General features: G+C 44.9%; 1 pseudogene; it reads left to right on the forward strand.

The window, feature by feature from the left end:
- The first annotated feature begins 765 nt into the window (after positions 1-765).
- LOC101642440 lies at positions 766-1,632 on the forward strand (annotated as a pseudogene).
- The last annotated feature ends 15,360 nt before the right edge of the window (positions 1,633-16,992 follow it).

Below are 16,992 nucleotides of genomic sequence, written 5' to 3' on the forward strand. Positions count from 1 at the left end.
TAGCGTGGCGGTTAACCTGGCGAATATGTTTTATCAAAACTCATCAGCCTGCATAACTAAAATAGTGTATATAAATGATACCTCAATAATGTGAGTTTTTAAAAGATACTCTGGAACCAGCTTGACTGGTAGCCCACAGATTTAATTTAGGACAGTGGTAGCACCACAAACACATAACTGTAATTGACTGTAAACACTGAATAAATACAAATCTATGGCTCTATAGTTATACTGGGGGAAAGGATACGGGAGAGGAAACTATTTTTCCATCATTGGAAATGGCTATTGCACCAAGCTCTTACTGTGAAAATTGACTATTAAAGGCGAAATCCCATCGACCCCCATCTTTTTCAAAAAGATAAGTGTGGATTCTGCTTCCATAAAGAATGACAGTCTTAGAAACCCCAGGAGCACTTCGCCCCTGTCCTTTCGGATTACTGGCAGTGAGTTCAGTTGGTTTGGTGCTTCATCCAGGACCTAGTGATCACCTGTTAGTTAGGCAGCTAACTTCAAGGCCAGCAGTTCCAAACTACAAGCCACTCCGGAGAAGAGATGTGACTTCCTACTCCAGTAAGGCCTGTCAGGCTCAGAACCCCAGCAAGGAAGTTCTACCCTGTCCTAGAGGGCTGCTTTGCATTGGAATTGACGCAATGGCACTGCGTTTGGAGTTTCTGGTGGTTCATCCCCAGTGGCTGAGAACAAAACTAATGAGATGCCAGCTGATACAGTAGAACTAATGATCTAGTGGAGTGACAACAACACAGAATGGAAGCCACCACAGGCTTGGAAGTAAAGGTCCCTCGCCAATTTCCGACTGTTGGAAGAACTCAAAGATGGCACAGTTAGCTGGGGTCTAGAAGGTGATGAAGACATGACAATTTCAAGATGGACAGGGATGATAATTGGACCTCCAAAGCAAGCTGCCAAGCTACCGCTATCCATGTCAATGTCTTAAAATACACGGTGCCTTCTCTAAATACATATATATTAGCTTTACCGGAGAAAATCTCACCAATGGTATATTTTCTGAAAAGTGGCTATTCTCTTTGGACCAGTTTCAGTTTATACATATGAATTTCCTCTGATGCTATTTAATCTCTCTCTAAATGACAATTTACAAAAACCTGATATACAGCCTTAAAATAGAATGTGGACCTAAATACCCAGAAGCACCCCTTTGTACAATTTGTAACAAAAATTAATATGAATATAGTTAATAGTTCTAATGGAGTGGTAGACCCAAGAGCCATATCAGTGCTAGCAAAATGGAAGAATTCCTACAGCAGCAAAGTTACCCTGAAAGAGCTCAGCGCCTAATGATGTCTAAAGAAAACCTAAAATTCCCTCAGCCACCCGAAGACAGAGTTACAACAATTAATCACCAAGAAAAACCACAGGCTTTTTGATTTAAGCAATCTTCCTTCGATTCAATGTAAGCAGGCATCATTTTCCACAGTAGTATATTTTTTAGATACATCTTGTAGACCTCAAAGTACTGGACAGGAAGTTCCCATTCAAGGGCAAGTTATCTTAAAATGCTACATGATATTAATGCCTTGCCCATTTGAAATATATAAGTTGTGGTACAACAACAAAATTAATGATATAGTTAGAAAATTACTGTTAGGCAGCCTTCCATGAAATAATTGATTTAGGGGGGGAGCGGGGAGGGAGGGGGAAAATGAGGACCTAATGTTGGGGGTTTAAGTGGAGAGAAAATGTTTTGAGAAATGATGTACAAATGCGCTTTACACAATAGATGTGTGTGTGGATTGCGATAACAGTTGTATGAGCCCCTAATAAAATGTTAAAAAAAAAGAAAGAAGTAATTGATTTAGGCAAGGATTGTCAATGGATGATAGTTTAGGTGAAAAGTGGTTGGGAACTAGAATATCCAAGAGACCTCCAAGTACCACCCCCAGGCTACTTTCTGTGTTTAATTGTAAAGAGGAAAGCACATCTTTATAGTGGAGTCATCTAGCGGCTACCTTCTAAACCAAAGGCCTGCACAGCAGAATCTGTAAAGAGGAGCCCTGGATGACCCAACAAGCAAGGTAAACACTGGCTTACTTGTGTACTGATCTGTAGTGAACAACGTCACCACTTTTCCCCATGTCAGAAATTCTCCTCCAGGTATGGTGAGCATCTGTTTGTGCATACTCAACAATACCTTCTTACAGAAGCAAAACCTCTTTTCAGATCGACAATCCCTGATAGGCATGGAGTACCTAGTAAACCAAGATTTTAGTAATCCACTTCTCCCTGGTGGGCAATCATTAAACACTCAGCTCCTAACTGAAAGGTCAGCAGTTCAAACCCACCAGCTGCTCAGAGGGAGAAAAGACTCAGATTTACTCCCATAAAGAAATTACAGTCATATACCCACTGAACTCTAGCCTCAATCCAAGAACAGATGTGATAGCATGGCCCTGCTCGATACTGCCCTTCATGAAATGATCGCTGAAGATAAGGGTGCTACAGCAAAATGTGAAGAAAGTAGATGGTACCCGGCTACCAATCAGAATAGTGTCTGGGATCTTCAAGGCTTGTATTCAAACAAGCAGTCATCTAAGTGAGGAATCAACTAAGTTCACATGGAGGATGCACACCGGCTTATACAATCCAAAGTTGACAATTACAAAACTTGAATGTGGTGAGGAGAAAGGCATCAGAGCAAGACGAACACCCCATTGTGGAGGGCTTAGTGGGGGACGGTGGAGCCAGACACCCATCTGAGAGTATCTACCCTGACTGAGCCACTGGCAGAGTCCCCACGAAATTCTTGTAGGTGTGAGTATTTCTTCACTGGCCTTCTAAGTATTCACAGTGGCCTTTTCTTTCTTACCCCCTATTTGTATTTTTAGCTCTGTATTAGTTTATCCTTTCCACTTTATTATTTTTTCTGTTTCTGTTGGGTTTTCCAGTTTGCGAAGCACAGAAGGAGTAGAGGCATAGAGATAAGAACCGATGCAAGGGTTTGTGGGGGATGGCGTGGGGTGAGGGAGCACTCTCTAGAACTAATGATTACACAACTTAGTTTAAAGGGATTGAACCATGTGGGGAGGGGATGCTCTAAAACTGATTGTGGTAATGATTGTACACTCGCTGCCATGATTGAACTATTGTGTGATATGTGGATTCAATGCCAATAAAGTTGTTATGTATATATAGAGAGATACTTATTGATACGGGGAGTTCTCCAATATAACTCAACTGGTAAAATAAAAACAGCAATGTGAAAAAAAAGAATTAAAGTCTTAGAAACCGTACATGGCAGCTGATTCAAATGGACTCTCCAGCTTCCCTAAAGCTTCACAAAACAACCACGTGCTGTCAAGTCAACTCTGACTCATAACAACCCTGTAGAACTGCCCCCTAGAGGGTTTCCAAGGCTGTCCATCTTTACGGACGGACGCCAACAGCCACATCGTCCTCCTGTGGGACAGCTGGTAGGTTTTCGCCGTGTTCTGTTAGCAGATGAGCACTTAGCCACTTTACCACCTCTGGGTTCCTTTATAAAGATGACAGCCTTTGGGAGCCTTATCAAGCAGCCTCTACCCTGTGGTGGCATTGTCCTTGAAATTGACTTGGTAGTTTATGGGTTTAACTGTGGGTTTAATAGTAGGACAGGTGTCCCAGGTGTGTACATGGTTAATCCATGTGGCTGCTAACTTTTGGAATTTCAAGTCTACCCAGAGGTGCCTTGAAGAAAGATTTGGTGATATACTTCCCCCCAAAATCAGCCATTGAAACCATGAATGGAGAATGGGAGAGCAAAAGGGAGCCAATATCAAGGAATCCAGCAAGGAAAAAAAATGTTTGTATTCACTCCCAATTTTTTAAAATTACTTTGTTTCTTAATATAATTTATTATTGAGGGAGAAACTGTATAATAAAATAACTACAGTAAAAAGAAAAGAAAACATGAGGGAGCACAATTCTACTCTGACATGAGTCCTAGGTGATTGGGAACAACTGGGTTGAACCTGAGCTCTGGTAGCACTGCAGGTAAGTGTTGGACTGCCAACCGCAAGGTAGCCAGTTAGAAATCACCAGCCACTCTGCAGGAGAAAGATGAGGCTTTCTGCTCTCAGAAAGATTGATGGTCTCAGAAGCCCACAGGGACAGCTCTCTTCTGTTCTCTAGGGTTGCTGTGAGTTGGAATCAGCTCAATAGCAGGGTGAGGTGGAGGAGTTCATTGTTTGTTTACAAAATAGAGGGGGAAGGGAGAATAGTAGTGTCACTCTGATGTTACTGGCTATTCAGGTGCCCAATGCAGGACCCATACATAATCTTACCACAAAAACTGCATTAAAAATGTGCTGAAAAACTCAGCTTATGCACACGGCTTATATGTCAGAATCAACTTTCAACAGAGTTGTCAGAACAGAACCCTATCCTGTCCTAAAGCAAGCAAGAAAGTAAAACATTTATTGAGCACCTGAGTTAGGCCTCAACATCAATCTTTAAGCAGCTTCAAGTTACTGTTTCAGATAAGGATGATGAAAGTTACTTATCTTTATGAGAACTGAACGTTTGTGGGGAAACTCTTGTTATCTTTCAGTTTTAGTTCCCCACACACTCACTCATATTACTGTATCACATAGTGCATATGACTGAGTTAGACTGATGTTACATAAATTAGCCACTTCTTTCCCAAAACCTGTAGCCCATGATTTCACCTATAACCTGTATTCCTTTGGTTTAACAATCACTTAATAAAATGCTGAGAAGAAGCAAGCCAGAAAAGGAAAAGAAAAAATGGCATTTGGTGTGAGTCAGACTCTAATCATGTGGCACCCGCAAAGTCCAGGGTACTTGATGGTGGCCAGAATTGTTGGTTGAAGAGGATAGAGGTTCAAGGACATTCTCATGATTCTGATCCTGCACACACCACGCTGGCTCATGAGCCAGTACTTGGCTCAGCCCAGTCTTTCTGGCTGGGATGCTCTCCCACTCTGCCTTGCCAAGTTAACTCCTGCTCATCTCCTGCAGCTAGCTTAAGAGACATTGTTTCCTTAGTTTACTATCAGGCTAGCGCTGAAATGTGTGACCTCACTGACATGGGTGCTAACCAAACTTTCCAGACTAATTTTCTAATGTGGCGGGTTAATACGCACCCATTGATGCTCCAGTCTAATGGTCCAGGTCTCTCTGTTTTACGTTCAAACTGTCTTTCATTAACATTGCAGCCCACTGTGTCCAGTCATTCCAATGCAACTAGCATTTAGATTTCTCTAGAACCATAATTAGAAGGAATTATGTTGACTCTTCATTTTCTTTGCAGACTACAGAAGAATTCCAATGGAACCTGTCTTAGCGTATGAAGAAGATTCCAAATCTCAAGTATAACTTAAGGAGATCGTTTAAGTCTTAAACAGGACAATGACAAAGAGATCACCCGAAAGGGAAATCATCGGCCCAAGGCCATAGGATTCACAGAAAACCAGCCCCTTGACTAAGACATCGGAGTGCAAGGGAAACTGTCCCAACATCATGACTGATGGCAGATCAATGCCTCACAGGTGCAGGTGGGACTGCAGAAGTGGGACTGGGACCATGATTAAGGCACATCCTTTCTGCTGAAAAAGCTTACAAGATTGGTTCGGGGTCAAGGCAGTCAGGGTATGACTCATGGGGTCAAGGCAGTCAGGGTATGACTCATGGGGTCAAGGCAGTCAGGGTATGACTCATGGGGTCAAGGCAGTCAGGGTATGACTCATGGACTCTTTGACCCTAGTATCCCAATTTCCTTCCAGAACAGACCTAGGCAAGCCCTTGAGGGGGACACTGCCCTGCCTGCACTTGCTAGGGGAGTGATGGCAATTCACCTGCAAACAGACTAGACTGCTGGATGGTAACGCTTTTCACATTGCTGGTCAACGATCCAAAAGAATTCCATGGAGGTTGAAACCATGTGGAGACACAAAATGGATTTAGGACTTCCCTGTAAACTGTAGCCTTCTACAAACCTAGTGCTCAGGATTTAAGCTCTGATACAACTGTTACCATTAATAAGAGGTCATGCCACATATTAATAATTTCAAAGAGTATCAGACTAATCCCAAGAGGTTGGAGAGTAAAGATGTCCCAAATGTTCAGGATGCTATTCTCCATTTCTTCCCAACTTCTCCCTTGAGTATATTGCCCCTTGTCCTTGGGTTCTGTGACTCGCTGCAATGTCCCACAGAAACTCGTGAAACTTTAAGGAAGTGTCTCACATGGCTGTTGGTGCTCTGCTTATTCCCAAATATGAAGGTCAGCAGAGGTGAACTAAATGCAGGGTCCAGAGCCTGAAGCTAAAAGTGCCCCAAAGTCACAGCAAATCTTCTACCACAGCTCAGTCAGAAAGCAGAAGTGCAGCTTTTAAAGTGATGCGGAACAGACCTGGATCCCTCAGCATTATACCCCATCCAAGGAATACAAAGTGTGGTGTCTTGAGCCCACCCTTTTTAGTAAATCTTAAAGAGGCCCCCAAAAAACAAAGGGAGTGACTTGGTTCACACCTGACTAAAGTCAGGTCTTAATGCCACCCTAATCCTGTCCTTTAGTACAGACTGCCTTCCAAAATGGGATTATAGCAATAGGCATAGAGTCCAAATTATATCACATAAGGAATTATGGTTATAAGAGTCATTAATTGAATACAGTTTACCCTGGAGCAGCAGAGCCAATTCACTATTTCTACATTAGGAACAAATATATTAAAAAATATATATATATATGTATATATATATATATATATATATATATATATATTTTTCCTTTTAGAAGGTGTAACTAGTAGTAAGACCAACAGTGCAGGCTGTCCTAATGGTGCCTCCATTTTGAAATTAGAATACAGAGAGGATATATACTTTTTACTTTGGAATTCACACCCTGGGGAGTGGGGGAATTATGTACAAATATTTTACATTAACTCCGATGTCAGGATGTCCATGGGAAACAAGTGTTGACCAGAAGCCAGCAAACAGAACATCAAGATTCTTATGTCTCAGGATGTCTTTAACTAATCAGCAGGATCTAACGTTTTTGGTCATAAACAGACATAAGAGAAAATTCTGTTACCTGGCCCTTCCAGGTGACATCGCAAGCACTGAACCAGTTTGCCTCTGAGCAATGTAGGGACTTCCTCAAAATCCACAGAGACAGAATTACACAAAGTTCTGTGGATTACACAGCTGAAAACAGTGTACCATAGACATGCTTACCTTGTCTGACGCCGAGACTTTCAACTGTGTGGCTCATAAGGAAAGTATAGGAACTTCAGAACACATGCTTGTGCTCATGTAGAACCCGCACATAGTTCACGAGGCAGTCGTTGCAGCAGAACATGGGGGTACTGGTTGGTGTGTGTCAAGATGTGCTACCGGTGTACCCTTTCACCAGACATAGTCAATATGTGTGCTCAACACATAATCTGAGAAGTTGGGTCACATGAAGAAGAATGTGACATCAGGATTGGAGGAAGGCTCACTGACAATTTGCCAGTTGTGCTTGTGGCAGAAACTTGCTTACTGAAAGCAACGATGACATGAACCACTTACTGATGAACATCAAAACTACCCAAAAATATGAGCTGGTACCAAGCGCTCAAGTAGAAAGCAAATGTTTTGAGAATGATGCTGGCAACAAATGTACAAATGGGGGGAACCGATGACAAGGACCTACATGTGACCTCCTCCCTGGGGGACAGACAACAGAAAAGTGGGTGAAGGGAGATGTCAGACAGGGCAAGATATGACAAAATAATACTTTACAAATTATTGAGGGTTCATGAGGGAGTGGGGAGGGAAGGGGGAGGGGAAAAATGAGGACCTAATGCTGGGGGCTTAAGTGGAGAGGAAATGTTTTGAGAATGATGAGGGCAATGAATGTACAAATGCGCTTTACACAATTGATGTGTGTATGGATTGTGATAAGAGTTGTATGAGCCCCTAATAAAACGATTAAAAAAACGTACAAATGTGCTAGACACACTGGATGTATGTACGGATTGTGATAAGAGGTGTACAAGCCCCCAATAAAATGATTTTTTCAAAAAGATAAAAAAGTACATCCTTCAGTATGGATAGGATAGATTAGCGACCCAAACCAAACTCAGCGCCATCAAGTGGGTTCTGACTCACAGCGACCCGATAGGACAGAGTAGAACTGCCCCTGTGGGTTTTTGAAACGATTATTTTTTTGTTGTTGGCCAATGAAATTGACCATTTAATTGTCTCTGGGTGCTCCCACGACAAGGATTGTGGGACCTTTGGCAGAGCCCTGGGTGCTGGTACCTGTCAGCCAGTACTGGGCAGGGTGGCCATCTTGGTCCTGGCTGGGGTAGCCAGCCAGCCTTTGAGTGGAGAAGAGGGGCTACAGTTAGTGGGAAGGAGGGGCCTGGGCTGGGGGAAGGGGTGCCAAAGTTAGAAGGTTAGGAATGATGGAATTGGTCACTAGGTCTTTTACAGCAGCAGGGGCTGGGCGATATGCTGGAGTTGAAGGCGGGGACTGTGGTGGGCTTGGCTCAGGCCAGCTTCAGGAAATCCTGCAATGTGTTCTGCTCTACAGCCTCCATGATGCGTTTCAATGATGGTGCTGGGGGAAAACATTGAATGTACCACGGACTACCAGAATGAACAAATCCGTTGTGGTAGTTACATAATCTGTTGTCAATTTGAGATTTAAGAGGGAAGGGGAAGAGTCTCCAGGGGTCCTCAAACTGGCCTGCGGGCCACATGCGACCCGCTGTTATCCGGCCCACTGGGTGTTTTTGCCGTATTTGTTTTTTTTTAACTTCAAAATAGATATATGCAGTGTGCATACGAATTGGTTCATCGTTTTTGTTTTTTTTTAAATTATAGTCCGGCCCTCCAACGGGTCTGAGGGACAGTGAACTGGCCCCCTGCTTAAAAAGTTTGAGGACCCCTGGATCAGGTCGCAGCTTGATGACCTCATTTGGAGGTGCCACAGAGATAGATCACTCACTGGAGATGGGACACAGGCATACTCCCTGGGAGACATTCCAGCTGACAAGACACATGGGGCTATGCTAGTGCCCTGGCTGGAGGAGTGGTTGCAACCACAGGCTTGATGTCATGACCCCTGCCAGTGCTGAGATGCTTACACCCACTGGCCTGTGATCTTCCTGCATTCGGTGTCACTGCATGTGTTTCGTGAATCTGAAGAGGAATTTATAGATTGGTAGTGGACATATGGACTAATATGGGACTTATGGACTTGATCTGTACTGGGCTTGGATGTTTTCTCAATATACAATTGCTCTTTTATATATAACACTTTCTTATATACATTATGAGTGTCTATGAATTTCATTTTTCTAGTCAACCCTGACTAATACATCTGTCTTGGAAGAAATGCAGCCAGAATGCTCCTGAGAAGGGAGGAAGGCTAGACTTTGCCTGAGGTACTTTAGACATTTTCTCAGAAGGACCAATCCCCTGAGAAAGACATCATGCTTGGTAAAGTGCAAAGGAGGAAGACCCTCAATGAGTTGAAATGACACCGTGGTTGCAACAACAGGCTCAACATAACAACTGCATAATGGTGAGGGTGGGCAGAGGAAGGACGGGCGGTGTTTTGTTCTGTTAAACGCAGGCTCAGCTCGCTGTGAGTTGGCACTGAATTCATAGCCCCTAACAAGTCACGTGACAACTGAAAGTGCCTGTATTGATTTGTTTTCAGAAGCTGTTCTGGCAACGTACAACAAGCCCTTTCTCAATACACACCTGGGAGACTTTCACTTCTAGGGAAAGAAGAGTTCACATACTTTTCTAGTCTTCTCACAGTACAACCACAACCGCAGGACAGTACCCACATGTGTAGAACAAGTATGAGAAGACTGAGAGAAGACCCCCAACGGGGGACTTTCCAACGGAGATCCAACATGATGGGGATCCAGCATCGTGAGGGCCTAGCAAGGTGGTGGGTTCTCTGGCTTTCCTTTTGCCTCAACAATCTTCGAAACCACGAGGAGTCAACTAAGTCCATATGGAAGAAGCACACCAGCTTGTGTGATCCAAAGACGACAACAACAACATTCAAATAAGACAGAGGGAAACGTATCAGAGCCAAAATTGGGGACACCCAATTTGTAGAAGGCTTTGAAGGACGGTGGGAGCTCAAAGCCCATCTGCAGAGTAGCCTGATGGAGCTGCAGGCAGATCCCCATGAGATTTTTCTAAGTGCAAGTATTTCTTGTTCCATGACAAAAATGTCTTTCCTGGCCTTCTAAATGTTCACTGTGGTCTTGTCTTTCTTACCCACTATTTTTATTTTTATCTCTTTATTATTATTATTTTATCCTTACCACTTCATTTATTTATTCTGTTTCTGTTGGGTTTTCCCAGCACAGGAGTAAAGGTTTGTTGGGGAGGTAGGGGTGAGGAGTGAGAGAGGGAGGGTGAGGGGGGTGAGGGCGTAAACAATGTTATGTGGGAGAGGGGAAGGAGCACTCTGGAACTGATGGGGATTACACAACTCATTTAAAAAGTGATATGACCATGATGGAGGGGAGGGGGAGGGGGGGGAGAAAAAGTTCTTAAATTGATGGTGGCAATGATTGTACATGGTAACACAACTGAATCGTGTGATATGTAGATTACATGCTAATGAAACGGATGAAAGATATCTCGGAAACCACCACAGCAGGAGCAGACCGAAAGACAAAACAGAACCAAACCCACCAACTCCCACCAGAGCCTGCGCCTTTTAGTCAGAGCTTCCGGGAAGAACAGCCTAGCTAGCCTGATGGAAACCCGGCGCACACTATGTGCCAGCCAAACACCCAGAAAACTCGAGGCCTTCCCCTTCCGCGTGAGCCAAGTCTTCTGAGGAAAGTACCTGTTTGCCCGTGGTGCTGCTCAAGGGGGGGCACCAGGGTGAGGTTACCACACACACACACACACACACCAACCACACCCCCAACCACCACCACCCCCCACCCCGCCTGAGTCATTTGGCCCACATTTTCAACAAATGGATAAACAGGAAGGAAGTGCTCTGTAGGACTCAGGAAACAAGCACCCCCTGGTGATAAAACAAGCAAAAGTCTAAAGTGCACCCTTCTGGGCCCGCTGACGCCAAGCGTGCTCATTGCCCTCAGAACATGCCACCCACCCCTGGTCTGATGAGAGACCTCCTGGAGAGAAGGGACCATCAGCAGAAGGGATTGGTGAGGCTCAAGTGGAATGTGCTGTCTGTTCTTCATCAAAGAAATGGGGGCAATCACGTGACATGCATCCCCTAGAAATTCAGTTGTTTTCTCTTCCTTTCTGGGTGTTGACAGGCTCCTAAGCTCCCCAAAGGCTCGAGGGAAGCCCCTTTCTGGTGTCTTCCAGGTCCTGGTAACTCAGGTGCTCCTTCACCTGGTTTTCTTCTTTGTGAGCGTGACTCCTGTGGTCCCTCTCTCTCACAGGACCCCAGTCAGGTTGGATCAGGACCCACCTTACTCTGGATGATCACATGTTAAACTCATGGATAACATCTTCAGTTTCCAAACTGAATCATATTTACATGGTCATTTGGCTTGAGTTAGGACTTCAACACACTCATTTGGGGAGGGGGAAACACTTATCTTTCTAATAGTCCTTGGGGTAGGACTTGGGCCCAGCTGAGAACTCCTAACCTAAGGTAATCACGTTGTTGTCATCATAAATAGGTGCCTTCCAGTCAGTTTCCACTCATAGCGACCTTGTGTACAACAAAACAAATACTGCCAGTCCTGCGCCATCCTCAGAATTGTTTGCTTGAACCCACTGTTGCAGCCACTGAGTCAATCCATCTTGTTGGGGACGTCCTCTTTTTTTGCTGACCCTCTATTTTAGCAAGCGTGATGTCTTTCTCCAGGGACTGGTCCCTCCTGATGACAGGTTCAGGGTCCATGAGGCAATCATAAATTTCTATACCATAGAGTGGTGCCGAGTCTTGCAGGCAGAGTTGGCCAGCTGACTGGTTCTGGCCAGAGGAAGTCTTGTGGAGCTTCTGAAGAAAGTCTTCCTTGTGGACCGAGAAGGGGCCATTTGCTCCTCCCACCCTTCTCATCTCCTGAGAGGCGGAGAGAGGCTGTGATGTCTGTACTGACAGCACCTGTCCTCTGACCATGAGGTAGCCCCGGGAAGCAGACGTCCACCTGCTGAGCAAGGCAGAGAAGGATAGGATGGAAGGTAAATTTTCAGCAAAAATAAACAGATTGCCCGCCAAGGAATCCCCAAACTGTGGTCATTGCTGCTGTCTTGATGCTGACTCAGTGTTCTCAAGTGTTGCAGAGTAGAACAGTACTCCACGGGGTTTTGATGCTGTGACCTTTCAGAAACAATCACCAGGTCTTTCCTCTTAGGGCCATGTGGATGAATTCAAACCATCAACCTTTTGGTGACTAGCCAAGTGCTGAAGCATTTGCACAGCCCCCCCACTGCCATCAGGTTGATGCTGACTCACAGTGACCCTAGAGGACAGAGTAGAACTGCCCCATAGTTTCCAAGGATGTAATCCTTTTTTTTAAAAAATACTTTTATTGGGGGCTCTGACATCTCTTATCACAATCCATACATTCCTCCAGTGTGTCAAGCACATTTGCACATATGCCGCCATCACCATTTTCAAAGCATTCTCTTCCCACTTGAGCCCCTGATACCAGCTCCCCATTTCTTCCTCCTATATCCCCCCCGCCCCTGCCGCTCACCCTCCCTCACGAACCCTTGATAAGTTATAGATTATTACTTCCATGCGTTACATCATCCTCCATCGCCCTTCACACACTTTTTCATTTTTCGTCCCCCTGGGAGGGGGTTATATGTTGATCCTTGGGATCAGTTCCCCTTTCTCCCCCTTCCCTCCCCTAATACTCCTGGTATCTCTACTCTGCTTGTTGGCCCTGAGGGGCTTATCCATATTGGATTCCCTGTGTTGTGGCTCTTATCTGTAGCAGTGTGCATGCTCTGGTCTAATCTGATTTGTAAGGTAGAATTGAGGTCATGATAGTGGGGGTAAGGAAGCACCAAAGAACTAGAGGAAAGTTGTGTGTTTCATTGGTGCTATACTGCACCGTGACTGGCTCATATCTTCCCTGTGACCCCCCTGTGAGGGGATTTGTCCAATTGTCTACAGATGGGCATTGGGTCTCCACTTCATGTCCTCCCTCATTCACATTGGTTATGGTTTTATTCTGGGTCTTAGATGCCTAATACCTGATCCCATTGACACCCCATGGTCACACAGGCAGGTGTGCTTCTTCCATGTGGGCTTTGTTGCTTCTAAGTTAGATGGCCGCTTGTTTATCTTCAAGCCGTTAAGACCCCAGACACTATATCTTTTAATAGCCAGGCATCATCAGCTTTCTTCACCACACTTGCTTATGTACCCATTTTGTCTTCAGCAATCATGTTGGGAAGGTGAGCATCACAGAATGCTGGATTGTTAGAACAAAGTGTTCTTGTGTTAAAGGAGTACTTGAGTTGACTCCCGATGTCCATCAGCAACCTTAATTCTTAACATATAGATATGAGTACATAGTTCTATTCTCCTCTCATTATATATATTTACATATGTACATACCTATATTTAGGCCTCTATAAATGTCCTTTGCCTCCTGGTTCTTTCCTCTATTTCCTTTTTATTTCTCTCTTGTCCCACCATCATGTTCAGCCTTCATTTAGGTTTAGTAATTCCTCGCTGCTACATTGCTCTCCCTGCTGTTCGGCTGCATGCCCTCAGTGCCTCGCCCCAGCGTGATGGGGCCAGACCGTGCACTACTCCCGCACTGTGTCTCCAGTGCTGTTCCCCGCAGCACCATGGTTCAGTGAGGGATGCCGTGTCCCATGGTGGGGCCAGCCCTACAATCCTCCTAGTGCGTTATCTGCTGCAAGCAGGAACATCGTCCTTGGGGCTTGGTAGGCCAGGAGGGCCAGATGTCCTCTCCTCCCTCTCCATCCCTTTGCATTTCTCCCATGTGCTCTAATCCGACGTGCTCCTCTCCCCAAGCTGTAGCCCCAGTGCTGTCCTCTGAAGTGCATTCTTCTGATGGGGTGGTGGTGGTGGTGTGTGTGTGTGTCCACATAGTTGAGATTGGGGCCAGCCCCACAGACCTCTCCATTGGTTCCCTGGTACATGCCAGTATGTTGTATTCACGCCTTGGTGCATCGGGTTGAAGCCTGGTCTCTCTCTCCTTCTCCTGTGGAGATATAAACAATACCCTCCCCTTGGATGGATTAGTGCCCTGCTCTCCCCCTACCCATGTCTTTTTTCTCTTTCTTTCCCCCTTTGATTTAGTTGGCTGCTGTAGGTATCCCTGGATTGGGTTTGGCCCCTGCCATAGTTGCTGGATCTCACCCCAGGGATGTATGTATATAGTATAGTAGCTTTTCCCCTGTGCCCTGTTTTTTTGGTTTCTTTAAGCTTATTTCAGTGGACTCATGTTGTACTTGTCCTTAGGATGTCATTCTTTTTTTTTTTAGTTACATATTTCCTTTCCTCACATTAAAAAAACTTAAATCATTTTATTGGGGGCTTGAACAACTCTTATCACAATCCATATATTCATCTATTGTGTTAAGCATATTTGTACATTTGTTGCCCTCATTATTCTCAAAACATTTGCTTTCCACTTGAGCCTTTGGTATCAGCTCCTCATTTTTTGCCCTCCCTCCCCGTTCCCCCTATCCTCATGAACCCTTGATCATTTATAAACTATTATTATTCTGTCATATCTTACACTGTCCGATGTCTCATTTATAAATTATTATTCTTTTGTCATATCTTACACTGTCCGATGTCTCCCTTCACCTACTTTTCTGTTGTCCATCGCCCAGGGAGGAGGTTATATGTAGATCCCTGTAATTGGTTTCCCCTTTCTACCTTGCCCCACGCACCTTAGTTGCCTGACTGTGCGACTTCTATTTGTTTCTGCGAATGCAGAGGGACATGAAAGGACAGTGTCTTGACACAGAAAAAAATGAGGGAGGTACTGTCAGCCATCCAAAGGACCTGCCTCCCCACAGCCAAATGGGTCCAAGAGGTGGTTGTGCAATTGAGGAGTAAATTAAAGGGACATCAGACAAGATAAAGCACGCAAGGGCTCACCTCCTCAGTCATGACATCAGGAGCCAGGTCCAAGCAGAGAGAGAGAGAGAGAGAGAGAAATGTAATCTCATGATCTTTTTTTTTTTCCTCATGATCTTATATAATCTTGGGCACACAGGTCACGGCAAGCATATACGTAACAGGAAAGGGTTGTACAAGAGGTATAGATGTAACATGAGGGGGACAAGCCAGGGGGTATACATGCAATAGGAGGGAGAGGCACTAGAGGCATACATATGACAGGAAGGCACAAAGGTAGCTCTAGAGTCAGGATGGCAGCCTAGCCTTGGTCGGCAGAGTTGGCTTGACTTTAGGTGTCTTTGAGCTCTCCTTCAGGGGACCAATCCATTATCCTTATCAGAAGGGTGTGGGTCCTACTTAGGGTGGGACAGACAATAGGGTCTGATTGCTTAGAGGGCTGACAATCTTTAAGCAGTTGACCTTCAAGAATATATAGTAGCAGCCATGTGCTTGCAAGCAGCATCTTAACATTGGCATTATTACGGGGGTGGGGTGCTGGAGCCCGCCGGCAAAGCAACGGGGACTCGATTGAGGGGGTGAGGACTTAGAAAAGATAGACACCAAAAAACTGGGGTCAGGAGAACTGCAATTCAAGACTGCAGCCCCGAGTTTATTTTCCAGCAAGCTTTTATACCCTGTTAAGCGGGAATGTATTAGTCCTCAAAATAGCGCCCCCATCCTTGTTCTTGTTTGTCAGGCAAATATTTCTCCCAAGGCTAAGCACCTGATGTTTTCAATAACATTAAAGCACAAAGGTCAATCTGACCGTGAGAGAGACAATCTGACCGTGAGAGAGCTGTGTCTGCACGTCCCCATTTGAACGACCAGACCTCTGCTTTCAGAGCAGCTCCCAACAGTGGGGCATCGTGGGGAGTAAACTTTTACTTAGGAGAATGTGAGTGGGACGCATCTCCAACCCACAAATGTGAAGGTTTCCTCCATGGGAGGCTTGGCCTCCCACACTCCTTAACGAATGAATATTGAGAGTTTATCCGCATACACTCTCTTCTGAGTTCTGTTTCCCACAATAGGTGATTTTGAAAAATGTTTCCAAATGGAATTGTTAGATCTCTCGGGGGAAAGATAGACCTTGGTCCTTGGCTCCGCAAGAGAAAGAATTCATGCCGAAGCCTGGTTTGTGATTCAAGTGGGTTTTCAGAGAATAATAGCAGCGTCAGGTTCTACAGTAAATGGAACACAAGCCAGACAGAGTCCGCGGCACAGTTGCGGGACTGCAGCCTGGCCGCTCTGGACAGCAGGCCTTCTGTGCTACATATTGTGTAGCAGCCGCTGGGAAAGAGAGTCCAGAGCAAAAGCTCTGGCTTTTCAGGGGCCCAGTTGGAAGGTGAGGTCGACAATACTGGTCGACCCTATTGGCTGAATCAAGTTCACCTGGCTCAGATGGGCCTATCCAGGTGTAACGCCCACCTAGGTGTACCACCTCTTCAAAGCCAAAAGTTCGAACCTCTGAGCATGCATAATCGACGCCCCAGTCCCAATCTAGCTACCTAACAGAATCACAAATGTGACAAATAAATATAATGGGGAGTACTTTGAAGGTGATAAGGTTGTTTTGTTAAAAAAAAAAAACAACTAAAAACTTTGGGGGGGAAATTTCATTCTGGGGGGACCCCCATGCACACTTTAAAAAAAAAATAGTATGGTTCAAATTTTATTTTATTTTTTAAAATCATTTTATTAGGGGCTCATACAACTCTTATCACAATCCATACACACATTAACTGTGCAAAGTGCATTTGTACATACATTGCCCTCATCATTCTCAAAACCTTTCCTCTCCACTTAAGCTCCCGGCATTAGGTCCTCATTTTTCCCCTCCCTCCCTGCTCCCCCCTCCCTCATGAGCCCTTGATAATTTATAAATTG

The sequence above is a fragment of the Echinops telfairi genome, unplaced genomic scaffold (genome assembly GCF_000313985.2).
Source record: "Echinops telfairi isolate 266 unplaced genomic scaffold, ASM31398v2 ScPeMD7_3533;HRSCAF=4204_0, whole genome shotgun sequence".
NCBI classification, from domain to species: domain Eukaryota; kingdom Metazoa; phylum Chordata; class Mammalia; order Afrosoricida; family Tenrecidae; genus Echinops; species Echinops telfairi.